Here is a 25,916-nt window from a genome sequence, read left to right as displayed (position 1 = left end):
TGGAATGGATTTTTACAGGCATATTAGCTAGGCACACGCCGCCATGCCAAGGCAAAGCTTTCTGCACCTCTAACACCATAATCAAGGTCAAATAGGAAAAGGGCAGGAATAGAGGCAAGGAGAAAGAGGCAGTGGAATATGAGAATTTCTCCTAATTATGTAATCCTGATTATGTAATTACTTTTACTTTTTTTTATATTTTTATTTTTTGAGATGGAGTCTTGCTCTGCCACCCAGGCTGGAGTGCAGTGGCGTGATCTTGGCTCACTGCAACCTCTGCCTCCCACGTTTAAGCAATTCTCCTGCCTCGGCCTCCCAAATAGCTGGGAGTACAGGCACACACCGCCATGCTCTGCTAATTTTTTTATTTTAATGGAGACAGGGTTTCACCGTGTTGCCCATGCTGGTCTCGACCTCCTGAGCTCAGGCAATCTGCCTGCCTCAGCCTCCCAAAGTGCTGGGATTACAGGTGTGAGCCACCGCACCTGGCCCATAATTACTTTTTCTTAAGCAATCTCTCTTGTACATTCTAAAAATAATGTGGAAGTTATTCTTACAAAACAAAGGTGATAACCACCATCTGTGTTGGTTTGTCAACTCGAAAACAGCAACCCTTGACCAAATAGTTTAAGAAAAGATGTGCCCCATGCCAAATCCACAGATATTACCGTGATGTACCCAGACAGTGATTTCTGAGGGCAGGGAGCTGGAAAATCTCCTTCGGACTCCTATGGCACAATAGCAGGACCCGTGAGACTATGGTAACCGGATTGGTGCCGTCTCCAGTTCCTGTCCCCATCCGCATTTGCTGCCCATCTAGAACCTCTCTCCCACTATCTACCCAAGCCATTCAGGCGGCACTGGTCTGAGCCCTGGTTCTGGGTCTAGCTAGAGTGATTGGTTCAGGGTGGATGCGTAATCCAAGTTATGCCACACAAAGGCAGTGATCACCCACCCTGGGACTTGTGCTGGGCCTGTCTGGGGAGAGCAGCTTTCTCCCTGCAGTGGCCAAGTCAGTAGATGGATGCTGGGAGCTGCTAGCAGGGCTATCTTGCCTCCGGGAGGGAAAGGCGTGCCTGAGAAAGAGCCAGGACAGGGAGACAAGATGTTAAAAACACTGCCTGAGCACCTGACCCCAGATTCCTAGTACTGGGCCACCCCTGAACTTCTCTACGTGCATGAGGAACTTCATTAGTGTGGCACCTAATTACATCAATCGGAGAAAGCCACCCAATAAGCCCAGCAACCAAGAGGAAGTCTTCCACTGGGGCTGCAAACACACAGGGCCCCACACAATGCAGAGAATCCAACAGATGCCACCTGCAAAGAGAAGGCCTGACTCGCGGCTGCCTGCCAATCAGTCATTCTCTCGCGCCTCTTCTTTAACCGCAAGACCTGCTCCCATCTATGCAGCTTAATAATTTCAAATATGCACATCCCCAGAGTCTCTCAATCTAGGACCCACTGTGTACCAGTGGGATCTAAAGAGAAGACTGGCGACAGGATTTGTGGAAAGGTTTTATTCTTTGGTAAAATGCCATAAATGAGGAGATACATGCCTTTTCTTGCCTTTGGATATAAATGGGTGAGTTTGTGATGTCTGGAAGAGCTGCAGCTATATTGTGACCATGAGAAAACAGGCTGAACTATGACAGCCAACGCACTGGGCATAATGGAAGGGAAAGATAGAAACATTGGCGTAATGCTGGTGTGTCAATGAATTAGAAAGAACCTGGAGATGACCACTTTTGAAATGTTTGTTATGCAATACAACAAACTCCTGTAATCTCAGCCACTTTTACATAATATTCCACTAACTGCAATTGAAATCATTCTAAATAACACACAAATCTCACATCCTCTCCATGTATTTGCAACTGAGATTTAGAGGATGCAAGTGTATGCAGGTTTCCAAAAGCTCTGTGGGCATAAAAAGTCACCTCAAGAAATTCTTTCTGGTAGCTGTAATGGAGTGTAACCAAGAGAATGAGATTGGAATTACCTAGTTTCGTACCTTCATCAACTGCTGTCTGCCTAGAAGGCTTTGACCATTCAACCACAGTAACTTTATATCCATTGGAAGAGATCTTCAAAAGTGGGCAGAAAACAATTCCAGACAAGATTTTCTGGGGTCACCAAAAATGGGGCCCTCCCTGTCCAATTCCATTGCAAAAGGAAGTTCCAACCCAACCCACCTGCTCTCACTCACTCACTTATACTTTCATTAGACAGAGGCTTTGTGCCTAACACTGTAAAGCTCAACTTTTTAAAGAAGAAAAAGAGAACAGGTGATAAAAACACAAGGTGATCAGTACTAGTCCCCAAAGGGCCTCAGAAGGAAAGCTAAGTTTGGGTCTCACGGACAGCTATAAGGTGTCAATCTAAATAACAAACAAAGAGAGGCACTGAAGATTTTGAGTTTAATCAGGAATAGCAGGGCCTTGCAATGCAAAACATGCCTGGCAAGGCAACCATGGGTGCATTCAGGAAGGCAAAGGGTGACAAGGGATTTTAAAAGTAAAATGAGGAGGATTACATAAGTTGTTTAAAAATAATCATCCTTGGCTACAAGAATTAATCACAAGGGTGGCGACAGCCCGAGGCTGCTGGGCAGATGTCCCTGCAGGAGCACGTTGTGTGCAAGGTTGCAGTGGCCTTGGTCCAGGGCTGTGGTTTCTGGTGGTCTCCTGAGATGGTTCTCATTATCAGGCAAATATGTATGAGGGACTCCTCTCATGGTTTTCCCTGGCTCCATTTTGTCCGAGTTTGACAGAGTGAGTATTTTAAATCTGACAGCTTTCCCAAAAGCAAGGGAGGGACACGTCCGGAGTTGTGCATTATACAGATCCCTTAAACAGCCCCATGCAAGATGCATGCCACTCAAAGGAAAGGTGACAGGGAGTAAGAAGAGGGAAGAGAAGCAGAGACTGTCTAGATCGGGCTGTTGCCATAGGAAGGAGGGTTCCTTCTGCAAGTTGCATGTCTTCATGGAAGACTGCTCAAAATGAACCCTCTCCGCTTCCCACAGAAGTTCAACCCCCAAAATTCTAAGTGGCTTCTAAGCTGGAGAAACGCAGACTGCTTGCCAGACATACAAAGCTCATCGGGCTTAATACTGTGAGATATGAGATGTGTTCCACCTTATCCATAATCTATACCTCAGCTGTGGTGTTTACAAAACAATTGCAAGTAAGTACTAAGGGGCCATAACTCAATAGATACCCAGGCCCTGGTTTGACACATTAAAAAGCACATCCACCTAGGAACGGCTGAGGAGGGCTGGCAGAGGAAAAGAACAAGATGAGCCTGAAAACTTTCAGGGGAATAAAAAAGTAGGGAAAGACTAAAAAATGATGGAGATTTGTCAATAGGACACAAAAGCCAGCTTGAGGGCACCGCCAATGGGCAAATGCAGAACCAGTTAAGCATAAAATAATGATAATCAAGGAATATAACCTGCCGAATAGAGCAAGAATCTATGAGTCCATTCTGATATCAATGGATCGACTAACGATGTCTTAGTCAGCCCGGACTGCTATAGACTGAGTTGTTTAACAACAAACCCTTATTTCTCATGGTTCTGGAGATGGGAAGTCCTCGATTAAGGGGGCAGCTGATCACTTTCAGGTGAAGCCCCACTCCCTGTCCTGCAGAAGGCCAGCTTCTCACTGTGCCCTCACAAGGCAGAGAGAAGGAGCAATCTTTCTGGTGTTTCTCCTTATAAGGACATTGATCCCCTCATGAGGGCTCTGTCCTCAGGACCTCCCCTAAACCTGACAGCCTTTTAAAGGCCCCAACTCCAAATACCATTGCACTGGGCATGAGGCCTTCAACATACGAATTTGGGAGGAACAGAAACATTCAGCCCATTATAGAGAGATAAACGGTAAATAAATACATGGAGAGAAGGGAAAGATTTTCCCTGTTGTAGAAGTCAAGTAACATTATTCTGATGAATGCTGAAGCAATGGTGGAGTTAGAAGTCACCATGTATTGAGCATTAAAATTCGGTCCAAAAGATTCAGCTGTGGATTTGAAAATGATTTAACTTTCAAATTCACTCTTGTGACTCTTCACAGGATGTTTATTTTTTTGTTTGGGAACAGGGTCTCATTCTGTGTCACCCAGGCTGGAGTGCAGTGGTGTGACCATGGCTCACTCCAGTTTCAACCTCCTGGGCTCCAGGGATCCTCTCACCTCAGCCACCCAAGTAGCTGGGGCCACAGGCATGTGCCCCCCATTGGATAATTTGTAGATTTTTGTAGAGATAGGACCTCACCATGTTGCCTAAGCTGGTCTCAGACTCCTGGGATCAAGCAATCCTCCCATCTTGGCATCCCAAAGTGCTAGGATTACAGGTATGAGCCACCACGCTTGGCCATAGATGTTGAAATGGTCTGAAAGCATTTCCTCAAAAGATACATACTGATGACAAAGAATACATGCTAACCTGATAGTGGATAAACCTGCACTCACTGCCTTAACCAAATGACCAAGGTGAACATCTCTGGAGACGGGACTGTTTACAGCATTCACAAATGGAAAAATACTGTAAGCATTGTTTTATACTTCACTATTTTTTTTTTGAGACAGGGTCTCACTCTGTCACCCAGGCTGGAGTGCAGTGGCACAATCATAGCTCATTGCAGCCTTCATCTCCCGGGCTCAAGTGATCCTCCCAGCTCAGCCTCCCAAGTAGCTGGGACGACAGGTGCACACCACCAGAGTAGTGATCCTCCAGCCTTGGCCTGGAGTAGATATGGGGTCTCCCTGTGTTACCCAGGCTGGCCTCAAACTCCTGGGCTCCAGTGATCCTCCCACCTTTGCCTCCCAAAGTGCTGCGATTGCAGGCATGAGCCACAATGCCCAGTCTTACTTTGCTTTTTTAACTTGGCAATACACCTTAATTATTGCTAGATAATTGTTCCTTGGAGATTGCTGTATCTCAGCAAATGCAGAGCTACTTCATTCTTTCTAGTGGCTGTATACTACCCCCTAGCATGGATGGTACACAATTTTTGTTTGATTTTTTTAATAAAAATTACATTTATTTAACTTGAACAATGTAATGTTTACACACACACACACACACACACACGTTGTGAAATAATTACTCCACTCAAACTAAATAACATATTGACATATTCATTGCCTTATGAAGTTACCATTTTTTCTTTGTTGTGAGAACACTTAAGATGCACTCTTTTAGCAAATTTCAAGTTTGCAAATAGAGTATAACTACCTATACATAGTTGCCATACTGTACATTAGATCTCTAGAATGTATTCATCATACAGACTTGAAATCTTTCATCCTTTAACCAAATCGACCCAGTTCTTCCCTGCACTTGTCCTAGTAGCAATCATTCTACTCTTACTATGAGTTAGACTTTCATAGGCGCCACCTATAAGTGAGCTTACACAATGTCTTTCTGTTTCTGACTTATCTCACTTGGCAAAATGTCCTGCAGCTTCCACGTTTTATAAATGGCAGAATTTTCTTCTTTTTAAAGGCGGAATAATATTCTGTGTGCATGTCGGCGGGGGGTGGTGGTTGTGTGTGTGTAAACAGAGAGAGAGAAGGGGGGATTTGATTGTAATAAGAGTTACATTTGTGGAATATGGGTGAAGAGAAACAGAATTATTTGTACTATTCTGATAACATTTGTAGGTCTCTAACTGTATCAATAAGTTGTATATAATATATAATATCTATGTAAATAGATATTATATTTAATATATATTAATATATAACATCTATGTAAATAGATATTATATTTAATATATATTAATATATAACATCTATGTAAATAGATATTATATAAAAACTATACATTAATAATATATATCTATGTAACTAGATATTACATATAACTGATATATATATACATATATATGAGACTTTCTCCTGCCTTTTACAGCATTTCTGTTTTTCCCCATGTTAACTCTCAGCTGTTTCCTGTGGAAAATAAAAAGCAATATAATGACATAATAATACTGGTGGTGCATAGGAAGAAGCTGTGTGGCTGAAGCTTGCCCAAGAGCAGAGGGCCTGCATCTCCTATTACACCAGAAGCACCGATTTCCCAGAACAGACACCTGGTGTTAACAGGGATCTTGCATCCCACACCCACTCCCAGCACCTGAGGCTCTTCCTGCTCACCTGCTTGGTGTCTGGGTGACGGTCCCCAGAGGTGAGGGTGGCACTTGTCCCATGCCACCTTTATCTCTTTCTGGCTGGACTGACCACTGGTCTTGAGTGCTGATTCTCAGGATCATTATCTTCTTACTTGCTGCTGCCATAATTCTGTTGGATGGAAAAATACACACACATGTATGTTTATATGTACGGGTGTATGTATATATATACACACACACCTCTGAGTTTACTTTCATTTTTATTTTGTTCCTTCTACTCTCAAAATATTATAGCATCATATATAAAAAGTATATATACACATACACACACCATACACACATACATATGAGGCCACATGGACATACATACACACAACTAGGTAATACAAATATTTTTATATTTGTTTGTATATGTATGCATATATGTATGTATATATGTGTGTATGTGCACACACACATGCACACACATTTTATATATTTTATATATTATATATACGTATATATACATATATTATATAGCTCATATATTATATATACGTATATATATGTTTATATATACGTATATACGTATATATATGTTTATATATACGTATATACGTATATATATGTTTATATATACGTATATACGTATATATACATGTATATATATATACATGTAGATATGGGGTCTCCCTGTGTTATGTATATATATACATATATTCATGTATATATACGTATATATACATGTATATATGTATATATGTGTATATATATACACATATGTATATACATATGTGTATATATACACATATACATATATATATGAAATGAGATAGAGAGAGTGTATGCACTGTTGAGCCAGTCCCCAAGGAAAAAGATAGAAACCGCTACCCTTCCCTTTGGGGAGTTATGGTAAGGATTTTGTCAGTGCTTTTCCTTTAAAAAGCATCTTGTAGCCCCATCATTTTTCCAAGGCCATGAATTTTCTATTTACAAATATTGATTGGGAAGAAGATCACTTTCTGCTTCAGGGGCTCCGGCGTGACATAAAACTCAAACTCAACCCATCTAGGATGCATTGGTGTGACTTGAGCCCCGGTGGGGAGTCCCTGGGTGCTGCAAGGCAGAGCTGGGGACGCCACACATGCTTTGTCAGTTCAGGGGCTATGACAGTCAGAGGAAGCAGGCACATGCTGAGCACACAGGTAAGGAAGATGATGGTGACCACACACTTGAAAGAAACACAAACAGCGTTGTGGGATAATGTGGACAGTTGATGCTTGGGTATAAAGTATGCAGACCTCCCTCCTGTGAGGAAGAGCCAAGAAGGTAGGTCCTTCTGCCATAAAAGGTGACACTGCCAGAGCTCAAAGTCTGTGCACGTGGCACTTAGTACCTGATTCTAAAAATATGGCCCCTGGGTTATGACAGAGACCTCCTAGTTACTGCGGGGATTCCACGGGCAGCCTGAGGACCTGCCCCAATGCTGTGAACGTGTCTGGAGAACCATCGGGATGATGGCAGGGCCGTGGAGCGCCCACAGCTTGCTGTGCCTTAATTACATGGAAGTCATACCCCAGTGACATGCCTGGGCTTTCAGGGACATAAAGAAAAACCACAGAGGTCGGCGTGGTTTTGGCTGCGAAGGTGATCAATTCCCTTCTGCTTCCCAGAGGCCTGTGTACCAGTGAGAAATGTCCTGTGAGGCTCTGGGCACCTCTGCATTTATTTTAATTATTATTTTGTTCCTTTTACTACCAAAATATAATAGCATCATTCTCTGTGTACTTGCAGACAGAGTCCACTGAAGGCAGGTGGCGATGCCTCCCTACAAGCTGCCCTTCTGTGCTGTATTTTTCAAATCCACACAGAGAGCACTGAGATGGGTGAAATGCTCTTTGGAGCTTGCAAAGGTAGAAAGTTTCCGCCTAGGGATGATTTTCAAAGTATTTAACAAATGGCATGGCGGGCACAGAGCTGAGAGCTGGTTCTAGATCCACCTGCTGTGCTAGCCACTGACACTTCTGCTGATGGCCTTGCAGAGTTGGGTGCAGGTATCCCAGAAGTGGAGCCACACAAGGAGACGGGAGATGATTGGATGACACGGCAGGGCACCTGGGGCAGCAGCTGCCACCCATCATCCACGTGCCATAAAGAAGTGACACTGCCAGAACTCAAAGTCTGTACACACGGCACTTGGTACCTAATTCTAAAAATATGGCCCCTGGGTTATGACAGAGGCGTCTGGTTACTGTGGGGATTCCACGGGCAGCCTGAGGACCTGCCCCAGTGCTGTGGATGTGTCTGGAGAACCATCAGATCGTCCACGTGCGCTTCCGGGCTGTGTCACCTGAGGGAGGTTGCTGCATTTGAGTAGAGGCGGGGGACAGCCCAGGATGATTTCTAGGTGATTTTTCTTGGCAGGGTTGTTGTCCACATCATGCCAAATATGCCTTCCAGCTATCTGCTGCTCAAGTCTCAATTCTGCACCTGCCTCTTTACTCTTCCTAGATCCCAAATGAAAGTCCATCCCAGTAGCCACCCCGGGGCTTGCCTTCCTGGGGCATCTTGCTTTTCTCTCCTGAAACTTCACTGGCTCTTGTTCTCCATCCCCACCTTTAACACCCACCCCTCAACACAAACCCTAGCACCTTACTTAGAGCTAAAAGCTCAAGCACAACTGCTCTTTTCTTCCATCTTCACAACAAACCTTTCTGCTTCTTATGCTTTCCTAGAGAACAGTCACCCCTCCCTGCCCCAGGAAACTCCAAGGCAAGAGACAGATGAATCTCAGGAAGAAAAATTGGCTGCTGTAGCAACTTGGAACATATGGAATTCTGACACTTTGGCTGGGTAAATTTTCCAGGAAAGAGGGACACTCCAGAAATCAGACCCTTTTTCCTTGTGGCTGGTTGCATCTAGAATTCCAAGGATAAATTCCTCCCAAAGAGTGATGTGATAGGAACATCATTTGGAAAGAGCACAGCGTGGACAGACCTTCGTGTGTACCAAGGAGCCCACGTCTACGCGGGAGGGTCATTCATCAGCTACCGCAGCACTGACCCACTTTTGGATTTTTTGAAAAATAACTTTTCTATGTTTTCTTCTTATTATTAATCCATTCCAGCAAGTCTCAACATCAAGTTATTTTTTAATAAAATGCAGCATTATTTCATCACTCACCACTCAATAGTATAAAAATCAAACAGACACATATCCATTAGAATGGCTGAAAAGAAACTAAAAAAGCAGAAAATACTGAGCGCTCTTAGGATCTGTGTCACTCAAGCTAGCCAGAGTCCTCCGCAGGGATGTTCTGCAGGGCAGGCTTAAGCCACCTAAGGGGCTGCCTCAACCATCCATCAACCACCTCACTTCTCAGTCAGGAAACCAAGAAATGTAGCAGAATGAGCTGCAGACAAAACCCCTCAGATACCAGGTTAAAGAAGGAAGAGGCTTTATTCAGCCGGGAGGTCAGCAGACTTGCGTCTCAAGAACTGAGCTCCCTGAAGAAAGAATTCCTGGCCCTTTTAAAAGCTTACAACCCTGAGGGGTCCACGTGAAAGGGTTGTGATAGAGTGAGCAAGCATGGGGTACATGACTATGTCCACATACATTAGCGGTGGGGATAAGCAATGCAAGTACTTCTCCATACCACTGTCTGTGATCTATAGATAGCATAAGCGATTAGGGTGGGGGTTAATCTTTAACCTACAGGCCTGGCCAGTGGTGCCGATCAGTCTGTTGTTTTTCAGCTTTTACTTCCTCCTTGTCTTTGGAGACAGAGGATAGTAAGAGAAATGGCCTCTCTCCTCATTATCATATATATAATATATAATTATATCCTATTATATATAAATATATATAACATATATTTATATATAATATATAACATATATTTTATATATAATATATAACATATATTTTATATATAATATATAACATATATTTTATATATAATATATAACATATATTTATATATAATATATAACATATATTTTATATATAATATATAACATATATTATATATAATATATAACATATATTTTATATATAATATATAACATATATTTTATATATAATATATAACATATTTATATATAACATATGTTATATATAATATATGTTATATATATATATAATGCAAGTGATATATATACACACATTTATTAAGTATTAACAGTCCCAGGGTCCCACAATAGGCTGTTTTCAAGCCGAGGAGCAAGGAGAGCAAGTCCAAGTTCCAAAACTGAAGAACTTGGAGTCCAGTGTTTGAGGGTGGGAGGCATATAGCACGGGCTGGGAGGCCAGGCCAGTCTAGCCTTTTCACGTTTTTCTGGCTGTTTTACATTCTAGCCATGCTGGCAGCAGATTGCATGGTGGCCACCCAGATGGAGGGTGTGTTTTCCTTTCCCAGGTGACTGACTCTAATGTCAACCCTGTTTGGCAACACCCTCACAGACACATCCAGGATCAATACTTTACAACCTTGAATGCTATCAAGTTGACACTCAGTATTAACCATCACACTGGTCAATCATACAGATTTCTGGACTCAATTTCCCCAAGATTCTGATTCAGATTTTCTGGGACAGGGTCCCAGAATTGGTATTAATATATAAATCAACAGCTCCTCAGTGGGTAGTCTGAACAGGCCTTCAGACTACTCCTAAAGAAATTCTACTCGGGACCAAGCCCTTCACCAGACACAGTCCATAAAATCGCATTTTGCCAAGGAGACCAAGACAAAGCAGCATCTGAAATTCAGCAGGCATTCTGAGACAGCCCCAGCCCCGGGAAGTGAAGCACTTTCAGGACGTGATTAATGACACCAGCAGAGACACTTTTAATTTGGATTCTTCAGCAAACCGCATTCTCTGTGATAAATTAATCACAAGGAGAGAGAGGCATGCAACTCCCCCCAGGGGGCCAAGAGGCTGGCAAGGCACTCTTCACAGAAAGCTTATTCCAGAACAAGACGCACAGCGTGGGGGAAGGTTCCAGAGAGCCACCCAGAGGACAGGAGGCCCACGGCGCCGGACTCACCTGCACGCCTGCAGAGCAAAGGGGATGTCTCCACATCTCACACTGCCAAGGTAGCACCCTTTTCTAATTACACAAGCACCTGGCTCTTGGAGATGCCTAATTTTGGTTTCTGAAGGATGAAGTGAACTAGAATCATCTTAAAAAATATTAATGCTAGGAAAGCATATCCACTAGGAAGACGTGTGATAAAGTACTCATTTTAATTCTGAATATTCAACCTGTGAAAGAGAAACTGTGTACCTGCGAACTTTTCCAAATGAACGCACGGTGACATCTCTGAGATTTCTTGCCCTTTCCTTGTTCATTCACTTGCCTTTTTTTTCTTCTAAGAAAGCTGAACTCTAAGCAAATTTGTACCTTGAGATATATATATATTATATATAATGTTAAATTTTTAGATGTAATAGAAAATATAATAAATATATGTTAATTTATATGGTTTTTCTGTCAAAGGTATATGTATGTGTGAGTGTATATGTATATGTGTGTGTATATATACATACATACATATCAATTTAATATTATTGATGTGTGTATGTACATATGTGTATATATACATACATAAATACCAATTTAATATTATTGTATGAAATAATTATTTCAGTTTTTCTACTAGTAGAGCTGCCACGGAGTTTCTATTGTTGTTGTCGTTTAATATATATCCTTTTTTAGAGGCAGGGTCTCGCTCTGTCACCCAGGTTGAAGTGTAGTGGAATGACCTTGACTCACTGCAACCTCTGCCTGCCAGGTTCAAGTGATCCTCCCACCTCAGCCTCCTGAGTAGCTGGGACTACAAGTGTTAACCACCACACCCAGCTAATTTTTGTATTTTTGTAGAGACAGGGTTTCCCCATGTTGCCCAGGCTGGTCTCAAACTTGTGAGCTCAAGCGATCATCCCACATTGGCCTCCCAAAGTGCTGGGATTACAGAAGTGAGTCACCATGCCCGGCCAGATCTCTGCCATTTTTTAATTTGGTTGTTTCTTGTTGAGTTGTAAGAGTTTCTTTCTGTATGTTTGGATACAAATCCTTTACCAGATGTGTTTGCAAATATTTTCTCTCAGTATTTGACTTTTAAAAAATTCTGTTAACTTTCTGAAAGCAGAAGTTTTGATTCTTAATAAAGTCAAACTTATCTTTTTTTATGAATCATGCTTTTGAAATGTTATCTAAAAACTCATCATCAAAGGAAAGTTTGTCTAGACTTTTTCCTATGTTATCTTTTAGAAGTTTTATGGTACTCTATTTTGTATTAGAGCTAAGACCCACTGTACATTATTTTTTGTGACAGTGATAAGTACTGTGTGCGTCTGAATTCTTTTCTCCAGCCCCCACACCACTTTCTTTTATGCATAGAATTGTTCCAATACCATTTGTTGAAATGACTCTTCTCCTGCATTTGTTCCTCTATCAAAAGTCAGTTGATTATATTTATGAGAGTCTATTGCTGAGTCCCTCTTCTGTTCCATCCGTCCATTTGTCTTTTCTTTCTCCAGCACCACACAGTCTACATGACTTGGGCTTCACAATGCCAGCAGCGTCAGTCACCTCACTTTGTTCTTCCTGGGCATTGTGTGGCTACTCTTGCTTCCTGGCTTTGTGGCTCCAGATGCTTCTGCCCCACGTAGTCACATTGGACATTAATTGTGATTATCTATATTTCCCTGTATCTCCAGATTTGGGGGTAACTATGCAGTTACCTAAAGCTTCTGATGTGCGTAATAAAAGTTGTGGGTTTTCAGTTTGTTGAGCTCCTTTCTTGTTTTATGAGTGGGAGTGGTGATTTTTAAATGATTCACATGTTGGAGGTGAAACCAGCAGTCTTGGATGTTGCATTCATAACTGAGCAAGCTCACTGGGATTGGACAGCAGATTCTGAAGATGAAACCTAGTTGTTGGCCTTTTTAAAAAGCATGTCAGGCTAGATTAATCATATGCAAATGGTATTCTGCCATTTTATCTTAGTTCATAATATATTTTATGCTTTTTGTTGGCAATAACATTTCTGAAATAATTTTTATAATATGTAAAATTTATATACAGAAGAGAAATAAATGAAATCTTCTCTTGGTGGTTTTTAGGGTCAGAAAATTCTATTAGGTCTTGTATTAATCTGTTCCATGAGAGAAATGTCTCATCTGCTACCCTGAATTTTAAACCATGCTACATATTGTAATTTAACCCCTGGTTTTTTTCTGAAACGTGAAGCCATTGTAAAATAAGATTCTTCCACTGGAAAACATTAAACATAACAACTCATTTTCATTTATAATTTTAGATACAATTCTTTCTTTTTTCTTTTCTTGCTATCTTTAGCAGCCCATAATTACAATAAATTATTGAGCACCGAAAAATTATAGATTGATAGCACAATTTCACATACTTGGCAAGCAGGGAAAAGTCCAGGCTGAAATGAAAGGGCAGGGGGCACAAGACTGATAAGAACTGGAACCATCAATTGAACGTATTTTAGTAAATTATTCTGACCTTTTGAAATCTTCCAATTAGTGATCAAATATCTCTGTATCTATCTGTGTATCCACACACATAAATGTCATAAAAAGAAGGAGGGGGATGAGGGATTCTGACCTTAGAATTAACAAGAAACTTCTGAACGAAGAGATACAAGTTGTAATGGTCATCTGTTGCTTCATAAAAAATTACCAAACAATGAATGCCTCAAAGCAACACACACTTAACATCTCAGCGTTTCTGTTGGTCAGGAGTCTGGGTCTGGACTAACTGGATCCTCAGCTCAGGGTCTTGCTGGATTGCAGTCAAAGTTGCAGGACTGCATTTTCATTTGAGGCTCAAGGTGACCCTCCACGCTCATATGGCTGTAGGCAGAACTTAGTTCCTGTGATTGCAGGACTGAGGCTCTCAGCTCCTAGAGGATGCGGACAGTTCCCCATCACGTGGCTTCCTCTACAGGCAGTTCGCAATACAGCAAACACAGCAGCATGCTTCCTCAAGACCAGCAGGGGAGTGGGTCTGCTTATGTATATACGTGTGTGTGTATGATTATATGAATTTACATATGTAATATATAATGACATGCTTATATGCATTGTAGAGATGGATAGATATAAATATAGATTTCCCTCTACATAAGTGACATATGTATGTGTGTGATATCATAAAAGTAGTAACCCATCATCTTTGCCATATTATATTAGTTACAGCAATTAATAACTCCCAAGGCCCACACCCACTCAGGGATAATATCATTTAAAGGCATGAAAAGGAGGCAGGAGTCACTGGTGGTCACCCCCCTAGGCTTATGCCATCACATGTATAAAATAGCCTGTTATCACTTCCTAAAACAGGGTATCAGCCTATACCCTTGATCCATGAATTCACCGTTGGATCTAGCCTCTAAAGGCAAGATCATTCGACAACACCACATGCACCGTCCTGGGTGCTAAAAATCCAGGGGTGCCTCCTCTGGCCTGTTCTTTGTTCTCCTGATGCTGATAGTCTAATGGGGACCTCAGCTAATAGATGCATAAGTAAATTTAAAAAATAAACACAACTGAGATTATTTCAGACGGACAATAGTGCTCTGAAGACGATAACAATGGATAATGACTCAAAAAGGAGCTGAGGTGGGCTGTTCTCAGAATGATGAGGGAAATGGTCCCAGGAAAGGAAGTGCTTAAGTTGAGACCCGAGGAAAAAGGAGAAGCTGCAGGGTGTGGTGGCTCACGCCTGTAATCCCAGCACTTTGGGAGGCCCAAGTGGGTGGATGGCTTGGGCTCAGGAGTTTGAGACCAGATTGGGCAATATGGCGAAACCCTATCTCTATAAAAAAAAAAAAATATATATATATATAGATAGATAGATATATAAAAATCAGCCATGCCTGGTGGTGCACACCTCTAGTCCCAGCTACTCGGGAGGTTGAGGTGGGAGGATCACCTGAGCCCAGGAGGAGGAGGTTGCAGTGAGTTGAGATCACTCCACTGCACTCCAGCCCTCGGCGACAGAGTGGGACCCTGTCTCAAAAAAGAAAAGTAAAAAAGAAAGAAAAATAAAATTAAGCGATGAGGAGAGGCCAGCCATGAAATATTGGAAGAAAGAGGCTTAAAGCCTGATAGCATAAAGAAAACAGTGGTGATATGGAAGTAAGTCCGGTTTTTCAAGAAACCAACAGAAGTCCCTTGTGACTGTAAAACAGTGAGAAGGGATAAAGGCCTAGGAGGAGGGAAGAAGAGGAGGCGATGGTTTGGAAGAAATTCTTGTCTTTGGGAGTATTCAGCTTGACATTTTACTCATAGAAAGAGCAGGTCCTTTAATTCACAGGCAAAATTTCTGCAAATTTTCAGAGAAAAATAGTGGCTTTCTATATTTTCACTCAATGAAAGCTATAAATAGCATCTATAAATCATCACCAATTTCCAAACCCAAGAAATCTAAAATGACCAGTTTCACTGGCTGATCGTTTAACTTTTCACCTCTGGATAAAGTGCTTCTAATATTGATCCTGACATTCAAACCTCAGGGCAGGAAGGAAGCTCTTCTGTCAAAACCCAATAAAGCACAATTACTGTGTAAAGGTGTGATTTTCTATTTGGATAAAACACTCAGATACATTTATTAAGTAGCACATGCAACCGCATTGCCACGGGGGAACAAAAATCATAGCTAGAGACTCTGGAGGTGGCTGGCAAATTTTCTTATACTGTGTTACAAACTTACTTCAAGTCAACAGACACTTAATGAGTGCTTACAAGCTGACAGTCCTGTGCTAGGTGCTGTGGACACAGACAGTCCCACGTCAGAATCCTGTCTGCAGAGAGCTCACCATGGGAGAGAGGGGACATGCATGTGTGAGGTGTAATATATTGGCTTAAGGGCTAGACTAGAAGTTTACATAAAATAAGAACAAAAAAAGAAAAGTTATTAATTCTCTGCAAAGAGAATTGTGGATTTATAAAACTGAGATAGAAAGGATCCCAATTTTGTATAAATAGAAAAGAGAGTATACCTAGGTTTGCAATTTTAGAGTGTACAAATGACACCATTCCATAACTCATTATCCCCCTGCTTCTTGCTAAGGAAGTTTTAAAATCCTTCATCTATAATAAATGACAGTGATAGTCATTTTAAAACACAATAGAGGCAGAACCTTTTTTTCCTAATAGATCTTACATGGAAATACATGGCATGTTCTACATTCGGAATAGATTTGATGAAATAGTCTTAGATCGATGCCCTCCAGACAGGAAAGTAATATGACAATGCGTCCCCTGCCTCTCTGTTTAGCCCCGTCTCTTCGAATTTCCTGAAAACCATTTATAACACAACTCATTATAAAGCAATTACAAAATATTAAAGAGGCAAATTGAGCCAGTTCCGCATAATCCACTGACACACAGCAGATACATTTTACACACTGTCACACATACACACACACAGCTATAAAATCCACACAAAGTGATGAGAAAAGGAGGCGGCTATTCAAGGGTTTCTTGGAAATCCGTGAAGTACAAAGAGGAATTCTTTCAGACTCACAAGGAAGAGCCTTACGTTTGCCACCTTCGTCACCTAAAACTCTCTCCTGAGTTTCCCAGAGCCATTGCCTCACTCCTCGGCCAAATCAAGCACCTCGTCCTCAGCCTTCTAGAGGCCACTCTGGGATCTGCCAGTCAACTCATCACTTTCTAAAACTAAAGACTGGTGTCCTTGATGTAACTTTTCATTGCTGTTAGGACAAAGGTCAAACTATTTAACAAGGCCTCTGAGGCCTCAGCTCCTCCAGCCACTCCCACCCTTCCAATCTCCTGCAACACTCCCCTTCGTTCTCTGCATCCAGCCGTACTTTCCCCCTTTTTTCCACCCCCACCCACCTGTCACCCTTTCACTGGTTGGCTCCGTCCAGTCCTTCTGCTCTTAGCTGATGTCACCTCCCTGAAGAAGCCTTCTACACCTTTCAGACAAGGCTACTGTATTAGTCAGGGTTCTCTACAGGGACAGAACTAATAGGATACAGGGAACTAATAAGATAAAGGTAAGTTTATTAAGTATTAATTCACATGATCACAAGGTCCCACAATAGGCTGTCTGCAAGCTGAGGAGCAAGGAGAGCCAGTCTGAGTCCCAAAACTGAAGAACTTGGAGTGTGATGTTCAAGGGCAGGATGCATCCAGCATGGGAGAAAGATGCAGGCTGGGAGGCCGGGCCAGTCTAGTCTTTTCATGTTTTTCTGTCTGCTTTATATTCTAGCCATGCCGGCAGCTGATTAGATGGTCCCTTCCAGATTAAGGGTGGGTCTGCCTTTCCCAGCCCACTGACTCAAGCATTAACCTCCTTTGGCAACACCCTCACAGACACACCAATATTTTGCATCAGGATCAATAGTTTGCATCCTTCAATCCAATCAAGTTGACACTCAGTATTAACTATCACAGCTACTATGGCCTTCTTGAATACTCCCTGTCTTAGAAACATGAAGCCCATTCAAATTTTTGTGTTCAATGCCTGTCTTAACAACCAGAAGTGACTTCCATAAGGGCAGAGACTACAGCTGACTCACTCCATTCATACCATCTAACAATGCCTGGCATGGCCGGGCACGGTGACTCACGCCTGTAATCCCAGCACTTTGGGAAGCTAAGGTGGGCAGATCACAAAGTCAGGAGATCGAGACCATTCTGGCTAACACAGTGAAACCCCACCTCTACTAAAAAAAAAAAAAAAAAAAAAAAAAAAAATACAAAAAATTAGCCAGGCGTGGTGGTGGGCGCCTGTAGTCCTAGCTACTTGGGGGCCTGAGGCAGGAGCATGGCGTGAACCCCAGAGGCGAAGCTTGCAGTGAGCCAAGATTGTGCCACTGCACTGCAGCCTGGGTGACAGAGCGAGACTCTGTCTCAAAACAAAACAAAACAAAACAAACAAAACAAACAAAAAAAAAACCATGTCTAGCGCATGGTAAGTGCTTCATCAAACTTAGGCTGGAGAAATGAAAGACAGTAGAGGGGAAGATGCAGACAAGACTGAAAATGGTAACAAGATCTCTGGACAGAGATGTAAATTTAGTGTCTTATGTATACAATGTCTATAACTAGGAATTACTCTATACAATAATTAAAGAATTTCTGCTAATCATTGAGTGAAAGAAGGAACACTTAAACAAAACATCCAGTGAATATGAGTAAGCAATTGCAGAAGAGGAAACATATAAAGCTAACGCCCACATGACAAGGTTTTCAAACTCATCAGTATTTATAAAGTGTAAATTATAAAAAAACAAGATGTTATATGACAATTTTTGTTTGTTTTTTGTTTTTTTTTAATTATACTTTAAGTTTTAGGGTACATGTGCACAATGTACAGGTTTGTTACATATGTATACATGTGCCATGTTGGTGTGCTGTACCCATTAACTCTTTATTTAACATTAGGTATATCTCCTAATGCTATCCCTCCCCCCTCCCCCCACCCCACAACAGGCAAGACACATGCACACGTATGTTTATTGCGGCACTATTCACAATAGCAAAGACTTGGAACCAACCCAAATGTCCAACAATGATAGACTGGATTAAGAAAATGTAGCACATATACACCATGGAATACTATGCAGCCATAAAAAATGATGATTTCATGTCCTTTGTAGGGACATGGATGAAGCTGGAAGCCATCATTCTCAGCAAACTATCACAAGGACAAAAAACCAAAGACTGCATGTTCTCACTCATAGGTGGGAATTAAACAATGAGAACACATGGACACAGGAAGGGGAACATCACACACCAGGGCCTGTCATATGACAATTTTTAATTGGGACAACTTACGAAGATGAATAATGTCAAGTATTTCCAGGGATGGGTGGATTTCAGCACCCACATTTGTTGTTGACTTGAACATGGACTGGCTCAGCTGTCTGGAGAGAAGTCAGATAGTTCTTACTCTATTGAGTGCACAAAAGGCCTATTAAATAGAAGCCCCCACACAAGTATATGTACCAAAGCAACCCTCCAAGTGAAGTGCCTTTCCCAAGAGCATGGAGCTGGTGAGTAATAAAACTTGGGTTTGACTCCAGCCACCTGGCTCTAGAGTCCATGTTCTTAGCCACTGTGCTATGCAGACAGGGAAAAGGTTAGCAAAAATCAATATCTAATACTCTAAGCAAAGCCTAAAGAACACCAAGTTTGCCTCTGAAACGTTCAGCTCTCAAATCACAATATGATATGAGACTGATACTTTCTATAAGACGAATGACAATAGTTTTTCATGGCTACAGGGAATAAGAGAAATTATGCTAATGGGTGTCTCAGAAGAAAATCTTTAGAGACACAAAGGCAGTTACACACACAGACAAGATGAACTTTATCCAGATGCTTCCTACCCAACTTTTAAAAGAAAGGGAGGAGGGTACACCACAAAAGGGCATTCCAATAAAAGCGATTCCACAGGGAACAAAGTAGTGTAGTTCCAGAGAAGCCAATTGCTGCTGGATGGTAAGACTTCACAGAGAGAGAACCTAGAACATGACTATAGAGAATAGATTGTACAGTTGGCCCATCATATCCTTGGGTTCTGCATCCATGGATTCAACCAACTGCAGGTGGAAAATACAGTATTACCGAAATGCAGAACTCACAAATGTGCAAGGTTGACTCTAATTCCTACCCTTAAGAACATTATTTTGTGGCAAAACCTCTTCCTAAGAGCAGCTGAATTCTTAATAAGAGTTAAGAAGCATAGTTTGAGATTATATATTTCTGACAAGCTTCTATTTACATGCGTATTCTATAGTGAAGGCAAAAGCACAAACCTTAAGACACAGTAGGAAGTACTAATCATTTCTTTCATGATTTCTACAATGGCATTTATGATGAGAAAATCCTTCCCCTAGGCAAGATAGTGAAGTTTAATTTCATGTGTCAATTTGACTGGGTCACAGGGTGCCCAGATATTTGGCCAGATGTTATATTGGGTGTGTCTTCAAGGGCATTTCCGGATGAATGAACATTTGAGTGGCTGAACTTTGAGAAAAGCAGATTGCCCTCTCCGATTTGAGTGGACATGCTCCAATCAGTTGAAGAGCTGAAAAGAATAAAAATGTTGAATAAGAAGCAACTCTCTCGGCCTGACTAAGATGAGATATTGGCCTTTTCTGTGCTTCAGTTTTGGACTGAAACCTCAGCTCTTCTTGGTTTTCAGGGCTGCCAACATTCAGACTGAAATTTATACTGTCAACTCTCCTATTTATCAGGCCTTTGAACTTGGACTGAAACTACACATCCACTCTCCTGGGTCTCCAGTTTGTTGACTGTAGATCTTGGGACTTCTCAGTCTTCATAACCATATGAGCCAATGTCTTTGTCATATATATATATATATTTGTATATAATATATAATATATACAAATATTATATATTGTATATAATAATATATATAATATATATACAATATATAGTAATAATATATACAAATATATATAGTATATATTTATATTCATATATATGAATATATATGAACATACATAAAATATATATTCATATATATAAGAATATATGTTTATATATGAATATATATTTATACATGAAAATACATATATATGTATTTTATGTATGTGTGTATATATATACACACATAAAATTGCATAACATTGTATATATTATATATAAAATAAGGAGATGGCTCAAATTATTGGCTCTGTTTCTCTGGATAATTCTAATAAAGATCAGATATTCACATTCACATATGTGAAAAATGTATACATGTATAATATATTCTTCTAGTGCTATCTCTTTGTGTGTATGTCTAGCTAGCTGCAGATTTTAAATTTAGCTCGGGAATTCCTTTAAAATTTATTTTGGCATATGATGTGAAATGGGAACATGATCATAAATCACAGACTGACATCTGCTGAATTTTTTCTAAATTCAACAAGCAGAGGAATGATTCCTTCCTGTAAAAATTTTCAAAATTAAATTGAAATATTTAGTTTTTGGCAGAGCAGTTGCACTCTAATTAACATGCATCTCTCAATCTCCATTTTAAACCCAGATTTCACTCAATTATCATACTGGCCTAAGGAGTGACCCTAACAGTGTTTTCCCAAATTGCCAGTTATTTTCTCCATACCATGTTCAAATAACTTGTTGCTTTCTCCTTAAATCATATTAGATTTTATAAATACTAGTGTCTGCTTTTGAGTGGTGTATTCTGTTGCATTGATTTGCGCCTCTAAGTGCTAGTACCAAGACAGTTTGATTCATGTAGTCTTACAATATATTTTATTATATGGGAGTATTATTGTCTTCTCAACAACCTTCTTTATCACCATTTTATTGATGATAAAATTCCTTCTTCTTAAAAATTAACTGTAGAACTTTTGGTTAAGCTGCTTCTGCCAACAATAAATTTAGATTTTGATCACAGATATGAGTGTGAACAGTATGATGATGACTGTCTTTGGTTATATTTTAATGCATTTACAAACACAAAAGTTACATAATATGTGACTTAAAATATCAGACGTTCTCTTTTCTGAAGAATCCATGGCCATGAATCCATGCATTCAGCTCACATGTCCACAGATACCCCACATTAAATACCACTGAAGTATCAAAACAAATACTTTTCAGCAAACAGTGTAAGGTGCAAACCATCAGCAAGAGAAAGTGTTTATCTAAAACAGTGGAAGATGGAGAGTGGATAAAACTGTTAAAGTGTAAGATGGAACAGAAACAAAAGACACCACAGTCTGGAGTATAGTGAAGATGCCAAAAGGATCCTCTTTGGAATCCCACAGGCGCCCTTGATTCCGCGTTGGCAAATATAGTGGTAGATGGGACAGAAAAGTGCAGTTGAATGCAAGAAAACTGATTAACATTTTGTGTATGGAATATTCATCTCCATTTCCCTACCTCCCCTCACTGAGTAGAAGTTAGAATGCTTTGTATTTACCTCAGTGGAAAAGAAAGCAAAGGAATCTTCCCTAAATAAATTTAGCTAACCTCCAAATGCCAAGCTTTCCAGTGTCGTTGCTGATGCTGGCATCTTGAGAAGAAATGGAGGTGGAGCAGGAATTCTGCAATCATTGTGACCCGAAGTTATACATTCAGCATGGTGGCGTACAAAGCCAGAAAGGACCTAGATCCTTGATGGCTCTCTTGAATAGCCCTGGAGCACTCACCTCTGGATTCTTCATTATGTTGAGAATTAAACAAATCTCTGTGTAGCTAAGCAACTGTAGAGATGTTTTCTGTTACTTGCAGCTCAAGACAATTCTCAATGATATACTGGAAAGTAAGAGGCAGAAAAAGTATGCTAAATCCTTAGCTTCTATAAATATATTTAAAGAAGACATAGATGTGTTAACATTATTTAGTGTTACAGAAGTAATTACAAAAATAAATAAAAGCAGGAGAGGTTAGGTGTGCCTGCCTCTGGACAGGGAGCAAAGTGTAGAGAGGGACTGATGGTCATCTGAATTTATTTATTTTGTAATTGACAGATAAAAATTAAATATATTTATTGTGTACAGAATAATGTGTTAACTATATACATTATATATGTTTTAACTATGTATTGTGTACAGAATATTGTGTTGTGTACTATGTACATATATATGTTTTATATATATGTATATGTCATCTGAATTTATATATATAATATTATTATATATTATACATATAATATATAATAATATTATACATATATATGTCATCTGAATTTATTTATTTTGTAATTGACAGATAAAAATTAAATATATTTATTGTGTACAGAATGTTTTAACTATATACATATATATGTTTTAACTATGTATTGTGTACGGAATATTCTGTTGTGTACTATATACATATATATGTTTTATATATATATGTTTTAACTATGTATTGTGTACAGAATAATGTATTGTGTACAGAATTATTATTGTGTACAGAATGTTTTAACTATATACATATATATGTTTTAACTATATACATATATATGTTTTAACTATATACATATATATATATATATGTATCTTATGGAATGGCCAAATAGAGCCAATTAACCTATGCATCACCTCACATTTCATTTTTTATAGTGAGAAGACTTGAAATCAACTCTCAGCAATTTTTGAGAATACATCGTTATTAACTATCGTCACCATGTTGTACAAGAGTTCTCTTGAACTTATTCTTCCTGCTCTATTTTCACTGTATGTGTGTTTCACTTTAACAACAGTAGCAAAAATATTTTTTGTTATATACAAACTTGCATTCTAGATCTATATTTTAAGCAATCAATATATTTGAATTATGAAAAGTGAAGAGGCTAGCCAAGATGCTCACCTTAAGAACTAACACCTTCAGCCTCTACACAATGACAAAAGTCACAAGCCCCTGCAGAGAGGTCCAAGATGTCCCTTAGAAAGCAGTTCTTTAATGAGATTGAAATGCAATGTGATTAAGCGCTATAATAAAATAATTCCAAGTGTTATGAAAGCAACCAGCTGGATCAACTAATAACCTAGAGAATTTTTTTTTTTTTTTTTTGAGACGGAGTCTCGCTCTGACGCCCAGGCTGGAGTGCAGTGGCGCAATCTTGGCTCACTGCAAGCTCTGCCTCCTGGGTTCACGCCATTCTCCTGCCTCAGCCTCTCCAAGTAGCTGGGACTACAGGCGCCCGCCACCACGCTCGGCTAATTTTTTTGTATTTTTAGTAGAGACGGGGTTTCACTGTGGTCTCGATCTCCTGACCTCGTGATCCGCCCGCCTCGGCCTCTCAAAGTGCTGGGATTAAAAGCGTGAGCCACTGCGCCTGGCCGACCTAGAGAATTTTTAGGGAACACTTCATGGAAGAGATAACATTTGCACTGAATCTTGAGGATTAAGGAAGTGTTTGCCAGTCAGAGCAAGGACCGGCAGAAGATGTTGCAGAAAACTTGGGCCAGTCTGACAAAAGCACACAAATGTAAAAGGCCATGGGGCACTGCAGAAAAGACATTGAGTACCTGACAGGAAATTTGAAGGAGGTGGCATCAGCTATAAACTTGGGTAGGAAATAGGTTGAGGCCAGCTTATACATAATAATAACAGATCCACCTGGAAGCCACCAGCACTCTCTTCTCTTGCTCGCTCCTCAGTTGGTGTCCACGCTCTGATATTTGTTTCAGATGTACAGTTACTCCCAGTACCTGCCCAGTATGTCATCACGTGCCTCTTCCTTCTGTCTTAGAACTCCTCCAGAAACACAAATAAAGTAAGGACAATGAACCTGGCTTTCACTTTTGGGGTCAGACAAATGTCCCGGACACTAGAGGGATCTCCTTTAGGCTTGTTATTCCAGACATCAAACATTGAAAGCCAATAATTTGTTTCTAATTTATATCTCAGGAGGAGAGGAGACTTCCTTAAACTGAGTAGAGTTCAGCTCTATAAACATAAAAAGTAGCCACACAGGTAAGTTTATCACTGGACAGCAGGTTGCAATTAGAAATGTGGTGAAATGGCAGAGTGAGGCATTGTTTTTGTGGCAGAAATAGTTTGCTGTATACCCAATTACCATGTATGTTTCTGCAAATTATTACGAGGGGCAGTTAGGGCCACGGTCTCTAGGGACTGTTTCACAGCCACCCTAGCTTTGCCTCCAGATGTGGTTCTAGTTGTAACCAACGGGACGTGAGCAAAAGAAATGAGTATCGCTTTCAAGTTAAATGGTTTAGATGTGTCTACACATCTCTCTCTTTCCCTCCATCGGCTGGAGAAGATAATTTCAAGGCCCTAGGCCATGGCAGAAATAAAGACAGGGAAGTAAACCACGTGCCAACCATCATCAGTGATGTTAGATCATTGTGTGTGTAAGAAATACAACTTTGAATATGGAAAGCCACTGAAACGCTGAGGTTCATGTGTTACAGCAGCAAGAATTACTTACTCAACACAGTTTTTAATTGGTAACTTTTTATCAACCTGATAAAAAGTTGAAATAAATCACATAGCTCTTTCTTAATCAACATTGCAGTTTCATGGGCTAAGTGGAGATGAAAAGGCGTAACGTGAAACCAGAGTGAAGGGCTGTGAAGTCTATGTGTTAGATGCCCACAAGCATCCAGACGTGAAACTAGCATACATTACTAAAAATATTAAGTAGAAAAATTAGACCTTAATCTAATAGGAATTTTAATCATTTATAGGCAATATCAGCTGTCGAGCAGTAGAAAATTGTGTACACCTTGTTCCAATTTCCATTTGTATTTATTCCAAATTGGACATTTCAGAGATTGTTTAAATAATATCAGAAATGTGCTAATAATTCAGGAAACTCTGTTATTAACTGATTAGGGGCAGCTGAGGCTTATAACAGAGACCAAAAAAAAAAAAAAAAATCCATGTTGGAAATCTAAGTCTGTCATCAACTCATATTATCTAGTGAGACAAATCACTTCATCTCTCTGAAATTCAATTCTCCCCCCGTCACATGGGATCTACTTCCTAATATCCACCAGGAACACCATAAAGTAACTCAATTGTGTGCCCCATAAACATATGAGTCAGCTCAGATAAATGTCACACTCGAGTTCATTTGCTTAGGGATTCGAATTCAAACTGGCCTTCATTCACTCACTCTTTCCATCCATCTACAAGGATTCTTCCCATTGTGATGAAACAAAAAATTCAATTCAAATGAGCTTAAACAAAAGTTAATGACAGTCATAAATGGAATGTCTAGGGATAGAGTGACTTCCAATCACAGCTGAAAATCAAAGTTCAGAAAATGTCATTTAGACATTTTTACTCAACTCGCAGCTCT

General features: G+C 40.2%; 1 long non-coding RNA gene across 1 annotated transcript in view; it reads right to left on the bottom strand.

The window, feature by feature from the left end:
• LOC129459894 (uncharacterized) overlaps window positions 1–22,754 on the bottom strand; it is a 29,520-nt gene extending 6,766 nt beyond the window's left edge. The window contains exons 1-2 of the long non-coding RNA XR_008650092.2: window positions 22,312–22,754; window positions 6,163–6,306 (exon numbers count right to left, since the gene is read on the bottom strand). This is a non-coding gene — a long non-coding RNA (uncharacterized lncRNA). The remainder of the gene's footprint in view (window positions 1–6,162; window positions 6,307–22,311) is intronic.
• Window positions 22,755–25,916: the final 3,162 nt, after the last annotated feature.

The sequence above is a fragment of the Symphalangus syndactylus genome, chromosome 13 (genome assembly GCF_028878055.3).
Source record: "Symphalangus syndactylus isolate Jambi chromosome 13, NHGRI_mSymSyn1-v2.1_pri, whole genome shotgun sequence".
Lineage (NCBI taxonomy): Eukaryota > Metazoa > Chordata > Mammalia > Primates > Hylobatidae > Symphalangus > Symphalangus syndactylus.
The sequence above is the reverse complement of the archived record's forward strand: the minus strand, read 5'-3'. Positions and strand labels throughout refer to the sequence as shown.